The sequence below is a fragment of the Antedon bifida genome, chromosome 2 (assembly GCF_963402885.1).
Source record: "Antedon bifida chromosome 2, ecAntBifi1.1, whole genome shotgun sequence".
Classification (NCBI taxonomy): Eukaryota; Metazoa; Echinodermata; class Crinoidea; order Comatulida; family Antedonidae; genus Antedon; species Antedon bifida.
In genome coordinates this window covers 24,772,525-24,782,553 of record NC_136227.1, presented here as the reverse complement: position 1 = coordinate 24,782,553, position 10,029 = coordinate 24,772,525, and positions in this window count along the sequence as shown.

Here is a 10,029-nt window from a genome sequence, read left to right as displayed (position 1 = left end):
TGAATCCACCGACTGCTGACACAAACCAGACATCCTCTCAACCCTTCTTTCCACACGATCAATTCTACCCTTATCTCCATCTGTAGCAGTTCCACCCACCCTGCAATACAATATTTCCAAACCCCAACATTATTATTTACACTGAACTTGTTTTGTCTTAAACAGTACATTCTAGTATTTACTTTCTTCATAACGAGATCCAAGTGGTTACTCCACGTCAATTTATTGTTAAATACAACCCTCAGATATTTATATGTTTCCACCCTCTGAATTTGTCTACCCATTATGTTAACTAGATCACATTTATTCGTTATCTGTATTGGTTTCACATTGTCCTCTCGTGTCCTTAGAAAACAGCATTATTCATATACCTGGGTAGTCTGGGCTCCAGACGGAGTTTTGTCTTAATATTAGTAAAAATATAAATATTTTTGAACATATGGCGTTTCATACGTGTATTACTTGAGTTTGGATATTTTGGACAAAAATCGCGGTCGAAATCAAAACAAATAAAAAAAAAGACAATAAATACAGACTTGGGGCAAGTCTAATACCTGGGTTGTAATGATTTTATCCTTTTTATCTCACCAGTTTTAAATAATAAACATTTTTTTAAAGTGAATTCAAATTAATATCGTTCTCTGGATACCTCTATACGAAGTCGAACAATTGCTATTGTGAGGCGAATGAATAACTGATTTTGAATTCAATAATAGCCATTAAGCGACTACTATATCAAAGCAGTGAAACTGATATCATTAATGCTTACCTACGCTACGTCTAATATAATTAATATCAAATTTATAACGACTCCAATCGAGTTAGTGGAATGAGGTTAATGTAATTTCGATATTCACTGGTAAACATTCAATTGAATGAACTGAAATCCATTGTGCCTAGAAGTGATTTGCAATTAAAATGACGTAGCTACTCCATATTCACCAGAGTGTATATTTGAAGCGAGCACATCTTCTATACAAGTCTATTATATGATTGAAAAAAAATTTTTCTCGTGGTTAGTAGGTATATCCGGATTAATTAAATTTAAAACATATCTAAGGGACCATGTTAAAATAATCTGCAGTTACTGCGTTGAATATATATTTTGTTTACTCTTGAGTCAGTTTATGCAACTATTTAGTAAGATGTGTTAAGTTAACATACACTGTTTACCGGCAGTGACCGCCTCATGAACGTCTACATTAAAGCAACGTAAAAACAGGGTGTTGGACGTTGGATTACTGATCGTGAGACCGAGGTTCGAATCCAACTCTCGCCACATTGCTTGTATCCTTAGGCAAGATACTTTACTTACGTTTGCCTCTCTCCACCCAGGTGTATAAATGGGTACCCGGTTAGATCAAGACACAACTTTGCGCTGATTACTAGCTGCATTATGGGAGTATGTTTCCATACGTGTTTGATCCAAAAATGACTGGGGTAATAATGTTCAGCGCTTAGAGAAGCTTGCTTGTAGAGCGCTATATAAGAATGAACTATTATTATTATTATTATTAAAACAAATGTAGGTACTGCAGTTGAATAATGTTGACATAATCCTAAGAAGACCTATACCCTTGCCATTTTATTTGTTGATTCGGATCACGTGGCGTTGGTTTTCTATGTAACATTCAACGATAACATTGTTCTATTCAACGGCCAGCTTGTAAAATGTTTAGATTGTTGTGCCACGTGGTCAATAAATACGTAGCCTAAGCTTATTTGTTCATCCAATAAAAGATGGAAAGGGGGTGGAATGTGTACGATTACTACTTTAGTTTAAAACAGTGTTGGAAAACAGGTAATATATATTTGTTGATTTCGTTGAATGTCAAAATTAAGCTTACAGATTGACTGTTCTATTCAATAAAACATGAGATCACGTGGCAAGGGAACTCTATAATAAATAGAACCAAGGAACGGGTACGTATGAACATAAATTAGCGGTATAGTCTTCGCATTTGGATACGAATAGGCCTATTAGGAAACTGGCTTACTCAATTGTGTAAACCTTTGTAACAGTACCACAACTCAAACTTACCAAATCCGCATAGTAATTCCACATTAAACTATGGAAAAAAAAAAATATTCTTTAGTTGTTATAACCAACTCTATGGCATAAACTAGTACAGTCTAAATCCCACATCATGGCTTCGTTGATGTATCGTCATGTGCTGAAATAACTAATACGGTTAAAATGGACAACTACTTCCAAACAGATGACACAAACAACATCCTGGTTTTCTGAATGAATATTAATTTATGGGAAACACGCAAGGGGTGTAGGCCTACAGCAATCGAAAATAAAAGTACTGTATGAATTCCGCTATTTAATATTCTGTGTATATTTTACCAATGCCCCTAGGTTTACCATCGACTTCCAGTAGTACGTATACTAAAATCAATGCAATTTTCAGGGTTTCAATATTTCGACATTATATGCATCATCAGGAAGATGACATCCGTAGATTTTGATGAAATGTTGAATCCCAACTTAGATGACGTCTAGTATAATTTTCCGGCGAATACCTTGCAATTTAAGCAATCATTATTAGGAATATCATTAATACAGTAAACCCACAGGAGAATAATTTATTTTGAATGCATTTATAATTAACGTTTGTTAGTTGAAAGCGGATATTATTGTATTGTTTCTAAAAAAAGTGTTCTATGCAAACAAACTAAGGCAAGTGTGTAATCTGCGTTCAAACAAAACGTAAGTGTAGCTATAGATTATGATTATTCAAAGAAATGATTTTCTAACGGGATACGTGTTACTGGCAGGATTATCAAAGAAAAACGTAACGAACTAAATGCAATCAAAATAGCGTAATAAAACGAAACGAGATATTTCTCGCAAATAGTTGTGAAAACCAATCTTGCTTTCTTAACGAAACATAAATTTGTTGTGCTTCAGCAAGTTTAATGTGCTTTTTTTATGCGCAGAGATTGTGCAGACACTTATACGTAAATTATCGGGCTGCAGTAGTAAATTTCAAACGAAAAAATATAGGATACAAATGAGGAAACTTTGGCTACATTGTCATAATGATAAAACATTTGATTTACGGTACAGAGCGGTATGTGTGAAGCTGGAGACAGCCAGGTATGAATTGCTGTGAATGGATGGTAACATTATTCATATTTTTACACGAAATGCGTTCCATAAATCTATACTTTAAGTAGAGAATAGGAAGTGTTTTAGCGTGACGGAATGCAAAATTGGCGAGTGATCGTATTCCTAAGAAGGATATATTTATTTTTTTTTTACAAATCATTATAAAAATACATACAAACTATAATAACTATAGACATTGTGATCCTTTTGTAATCTAAAATAAATAGGCATAATCGAAAAATTTCAAAGTATTGAGTTAACAATATTAAATATATAAATTTAAAACAGGTTAATTAAAAATGACTATGACGGGCCTCCCGCTCTCAACCGCCCCCCCCCCCCCTCCTAGATTTTTGCAAAACTTGAATGCAAAAGATATGACATCAAATGATATTAAGCTCAGCCCTTCATTTCACCATTTTTAGGCCCTAGGCCCCTATTTCGAAATCATGGATCCGCCACTGAACATGGAATAACTTTGAATAACATGCCGCAAACATTTTTATCAAATCTACCTGTCGCGTTCACATATGGAACAGCTGCACATGTTTTATACGGTGGTTTTATATTGTGACTACCGCCACTAACGGTCACGTTGTAGTTGCAACCCGGAAATCGTAAAGTGAACCCGGAAATAACTTTACCGCTGACGGTTACAAATCTACCGATGACATCAGAAATGTTGTTTTAAAACCTTTGATTAAACAATAAACAAAATGGCCAACTTAGTTGAAACCAGGAAGGTGAACGTGGACACACCCGGAAATTACTTCTAGCGCGCACGGTTGAAAATCTACCGATGAAATAAGAAGTTTTGTTTCAAACCTCTTTATAATATCTTCCTACGATAGAAATATGGAACAATGTCGTAATTGTGGAAACTAATGTTATCAAATCTACGTGTCGTAGTACATCTAAGATAGATAAGGTAGGTATCCAAGGCGGAGGTTTGTCCCGAAGTTTTTCCATTGTGCTCGCCTATGTCAGAATTAACCATAATATATATATATAGAAACGTACATTTAAGACAAGGAATGACCTGGTTTAATGTTTTCAAAGAAATATATTTAAGCATTATATATATATGTTTACAAAAAGGTCCAACATTGTAGAGAAGGACTTTAGCTTATACTGTACAAACTGTAGATATAGTTCCGATAATTTAGAGTCAAAGTTCATTGGTGATAAAGAAGTTCGATACGTGAAATCTTTATGCGCCACATGATAGGAAATATTTGTTGATTAATATTTTGCACATTGTATTTCAAGCTATTTCTTATTCACTGGTGTTTACACTTTCTATTATTTCCCTCTTGGAATACTGTTTATTTTGTATTACGTTTTTTTATTATGATATACTACTTTACAATACTGTTAAACTTTATAATAATGTAAAAGTGTTTCCTTCTGCTGGTTGATGTAATTTAAACAAGATACAACAATTGAAATTTAATTTTTTGGATACAGTCAAGAAAGTGGTCAATAGAAAAACATTGGCTAATTTAAAGAAGTGGGTATGACATGAGCTACAGCGCCCTCTACAACTAAATGCTATAATATGAAAGACAATTAAACTTTCAATTTTCTTGATTAACGTAGAATTATATCTTGTGATATCAATCATAGAATCATTACATTTTGAAAAAAGAAATCGGAATTTGCATTTTGTAATAGATGGCCACATATGGCAAACAATTCTATTTCAATTTGCATTATGGATTAGAAAAAATGTGTTTCAAAATTCCAGAAGATTTAGTAAGTTAATGCATATTTCAAATTGGGTCATGGAAAAAGTCTGGTATTTCTGTCACTTTCAACATATTTTGATTATGATATGAGAATACAGAATTAATTTCGTGTGTCATAATTACAAATTGTTATTGTTTTTTAGATAAAATATATTCCAGTATATTTATATTCCAAATATAGCCAAATGATTATTTTTTTTGTTTGGTGCATTTCACTCAACAGATTTAAACAAACATTTCCTAAAAATTTAAATATAAAAAAAATAAAAACTTAATCGAATAAAACTTAATTATTGAGATAAAAAATGAATGGTGTAAAAATGATATATCTTTGACTTGACGTCTTTTGTTATATTTTACACATCTATTTTTTTTTTACATTATGATTAATATTGATCAAAGTAAATCTATTAAAATTAAATTTGCTGATGAAACTACTAATACTCTCTCTGTTTAATTTGTTGAATTTAATTATTTTATTCATGGTGTAAGAAGAATAACCTTGAATTAAATTTAATAAAAATAAGAATTTCCGACCTCAGAAAGAAGAATACACTACACGGCGATATGAGAAAATAAAATAATAATACAACGAGATGAAAAAACCTCAAAAATTAATAAGATAAGATAATTAAACCGTTCCTTCCTTAATAATTCATTCATTCTTTCATTTCTTTATTTCGGATAGTACATCCATTTACAAATCATACAAAAAAAAACAAGAAGAGAAACAATTGCACCAGACAATTAACAATTATAAGCAACTTCCACAAAACCAACCTACAATACAAAAAATAACGTCTTGTTTTAACTGTGGTACGAATTAGACCTTTAGTGTTTCTTTCCCAGTTCAGTTCGTTATTTATATTCAACATTCCAATTCAATTCAAATCAATTCCTTTTTTGGTCTAATCAATTGATCAATTTCTACATTATCATTATCAATTAGGCCTACATTATAAATAATATCGAGAATCATTACCATGACAAGCAGAGTGATTGAAGTAGACATAAAATACTGAGATAATTGTATACATCACAAACATCAAGACTTGGGAAGGCTTTATTATCTTAATGACTGATAAATTCTATTAATTAATTAGGATCACATTATATAAGCAATTATATTATGTTATGTAATATTTCATAATTATTATTATTTTTTTAATGAAGTTGACTTTTATCTTGTATGATCACATCGGTAATAAAAAAGAAAGATGGAATAAATGCGTACTAATGGAAATTCTAAAGGAATATAAGAAGACTACTTCGTAAAATTTCTAGAAATCAAATATCAGAAAGTATTAAGCAATGACATCATAAGAGCCGGTATGTTCAAAATTTGTCAAAGTTTCCAAAACATATAAACACGAGTAACAAGATGATTTCTAGAACACAATTTTTTCCAAAAATAAATACGTTGAGAATATTTAAACGTTTCGGTTGTTTTGCTACCAATATATATATTGTTTAATTATATACGCATCCAGCATCGAGTAATAAGACAAAATATTACAGGATAGATAAACTATTTTATAATAATTGTTCTAACTGAACTAAGTCTCAAGTCTCATTTGAGGCTTATGGAGTGGAGTTGAGAGAGTCGTGAGTTATGCGTTAACCACCAAGCTAACAGCTCCCCTACCAACCTAGGTCCACTTCCACAGAAATAATGATTCACTCAACATACATTGATTCATTTACATTGTTATTATGCCGAACTGCATGACCATTCAATTAAATTGTGTACTTGAACATTACGGTAAATGAATAACAAAGGCACATATTGGTGACACTTTATCTTGGACCATCGCTTATCGTGGGCTGTTTCATCAGCCATTAAGAAGTGACAATATAGATGTGACAAAATTGTACAGTTTTTGTATCTTATTTTAATGCATCATTTTTTTATTGGGTTTGTTTAGGCATTAAACTGCTTTGTTACTTCCTAGCGTGTCATAACTATGAATTTTAATGATTAAGTAAATACCTCATGGGATTAATTACAGTGTATAATATCCTGTGGCTGTGAGAAGAAAACCGGAAAACTGTAAATAAAACATTATGGTATAATGTGTAAACTAATACATGAATACGATGCAGAATCAAATATACATCAATACCTATTATAACAAATATTGGTTATTACTTGATGTTATGATACAACGCATATAAGATAATGTCTTACGCCAACACTTAATAAGACATTAAAACAGTGATTGATTTTTTCTTGAACAATTTTAATAAAATCTTCTCTTTAAAATCTCTTTCAAATTTGTATTAAAGTGTCCCCATAAAACAATACGTTTTTAGGGGCTCTGACTAGGTCAGTTTAATGTCCCAGTTATTTACTGCGAATAGACATTGGATCGAACAAAGCATATTTAGCATATCAGATAAAAACCATGTTTTAGCAAATAAGAAAACAAATTTTTCACAAGCGAAATCATTATTGTTCATAAGCAAAAATTATTAAAATGACAAAATCGCATAATATCAAAGTTTGATTTATTCTTCATTTTTCATCTTTAACAACATAGGTTTTAACTATTATGTTGTGTGTGTGTTGTGTTATGTATGTTAAGATACAAACACATAACCTATCATACATTACACCAATAACTCAAAGAAATAAAAAAGTGATTGATTTATTTGTGCAATAACGTTAATAAAATTTTCTTTCATTTTTTAAAATGTATTTTGTGAGTATCATTTTCCATATTATTCCAAGCTTACAATGTTCCTCAGTTATCGGTTCATTTATTACAATAATAAGATAAACATCAAGTATTTGTTCCCTAATGAAAATTGACGTTTGGTTCCTGGTATTATATTGTTCTTAATCGAAGCAAGCATCAAACTGTACGTATTCATTGTCGTTGAAACGGTTTGAAGAGACTCGCTTCAGGCAACACAAGAAAACTTAATTATCAAGCTGACAATGTAAAACTTCCACTTTAGTGTATTTTTTAGAAATAAAGACAGAAATACTACATAGTACACACCATAAATCACGTCATTTCATTATAATGTATTTGTATTTGTATATTGACGTATATAATAAATAGTATATAATTATGACGCACACTTATAGTATCCTTATAATATGATTGGTAGATTTTAAATGAAGTAACATTTGTTATTTTGTCCCATTGGCACACTAACCAACGGCAAGTGTTTAATAACTATTTTGAGATGTTGTGCCATGTCGACTAATAAAAGGAATAACCATCTGTATGTGACAGCGAATCAAATGGCGGTCAAGGCAGGTGCACCGTTTACCGTACCTGAAGAACCAACAATATCGGCATAGGTCCAACTCGCTTCTACTTCTGGTGGTGGAAGAAGTCTTCTCGGATAATGACAATAAACCGTAGGTCCAGTGTACGCAGTTATAACCATATCATGGATAGCACCTATTAGTGATTAATTTACTATTGGTAATCCATGGCTATATGTGCCTAAAGACATAAAAAAATAAAAAAGCAACATTTTTAATCATTTACGCTGATTGGAAATTATAAAAATAGGCCTATTATGTGTATAATAATATACTACTATTAAAAAAAACCCACATAAACTATAAAGATCATTTAAACTCGGTACCAACTAGAGTCACATTACATTCGTTACACCCTACAGTATTTTTTGTAGGTAATGGATATAAAACCAGCAGGCATAGCATTACGTCTTAAATTATGAATAATGTATTAACGACGTATTGAACTATGATTATGCGCATTGTTTAGAGAGGGCGACATAATGTTTTCTTGCAATCGTTATTTACCCAGAATTTAACAGATCTAACGATATAGAGGCCGACAGAGACATGTTTTTATATGTCACATTAAACAAATTGTATTGCCAGGGACAGTTCCATCAGCCCGATTGATGCAAATGTGTATCTTAAAGATTTGAAAAAAGAAGCACTGAACAATCAACAAATTCCAAAATCCAAAATCAAAATCAAACAGTTATTGAAAACATAATAAGAATTTCAATTTGTGTTTATTAATTCATTAATTTATAAACTAAAATGTATAAAAAAAAGAGAAGAAAAAAGACACACGCAGATCAATATGCCTACGTTGTTGACGTTTTGTATGTACATATAAATATAATTTAAAAACATTAAATCAGGTAATTTCTTTGCTTAAATGTACGTTTTATGGTAAATTATGAGGATGAAAAAAACTTATTAGAATCGACTTATTAACCGTTTAAAGACGAAAAAGGTTATCGCAATAGGACCATATAGTATTTATTTATTTAAATTTGATCTAAAAAACGAAGGGATGGGAATCAAACAATTGGAACACAAGTTAAGTGCAGTGCAGCTTTATAATTAAAAATGTTCAATACAAGTGGGTAGCAATGGGTACCATATTTGTGTATGCTTTCATTTGATACCATACAGTTTGTCCATTAGCATTTGAAAGAATATTTTAACAAACACTAATTTTCCCCGTGTATGGCAAGAGATTCCTAATTATATTAGAGAACATTCTTTATTTAGTTTTAACACATTTGTGACAGCTCTCCGGTCTTATGTCAGGCAACTTTAAACTTTTTATCTTTTTTTTTATCTTTAAACAATCATTTTTATCTGTACATAATATTTATATATATATATTTTTTAGATTCAATTTTAATGATTGTTCAACTTGATGCCTCGCAGTTTTAAAATTTTTATATCTTTGTTTTTTTTATGGTTTACTTATATGTTCAAGTGCAGTATATGGAGAGCCATCTCGATAGTGCTTTGCACTCATGGCAATCCTCAGGGTGCTGCACCGCTGTCTTGTTGTTATGTATTTTTGTGCCTGAAAATTGAATAAAATAAAAATAAAAAAAAACCCGAAAATGTGTTTTTTGGTAATTTTGGGGTCAAAGGTCAGTAAAAGCAATTCCGGTCATTTTTTCGCTAAAAGTTGTGTTAGACCGAATATAAATATGTATATTCTGAACAATTTGACACCAAAAGAACACTTCTTATTTAATATTATAAATAAACCAAAATAACATAGTAAAAAGTTGACATAGTAAAAAGTATGATAGTAAAAGAAGACAAACAAACAAAAGATTAGACTGCACTCTCTGGATGTTATTACCCCAAATGGTTAAGCGATAAGATAGTCCAGAAAATATCTGAAAAGAAAAGTC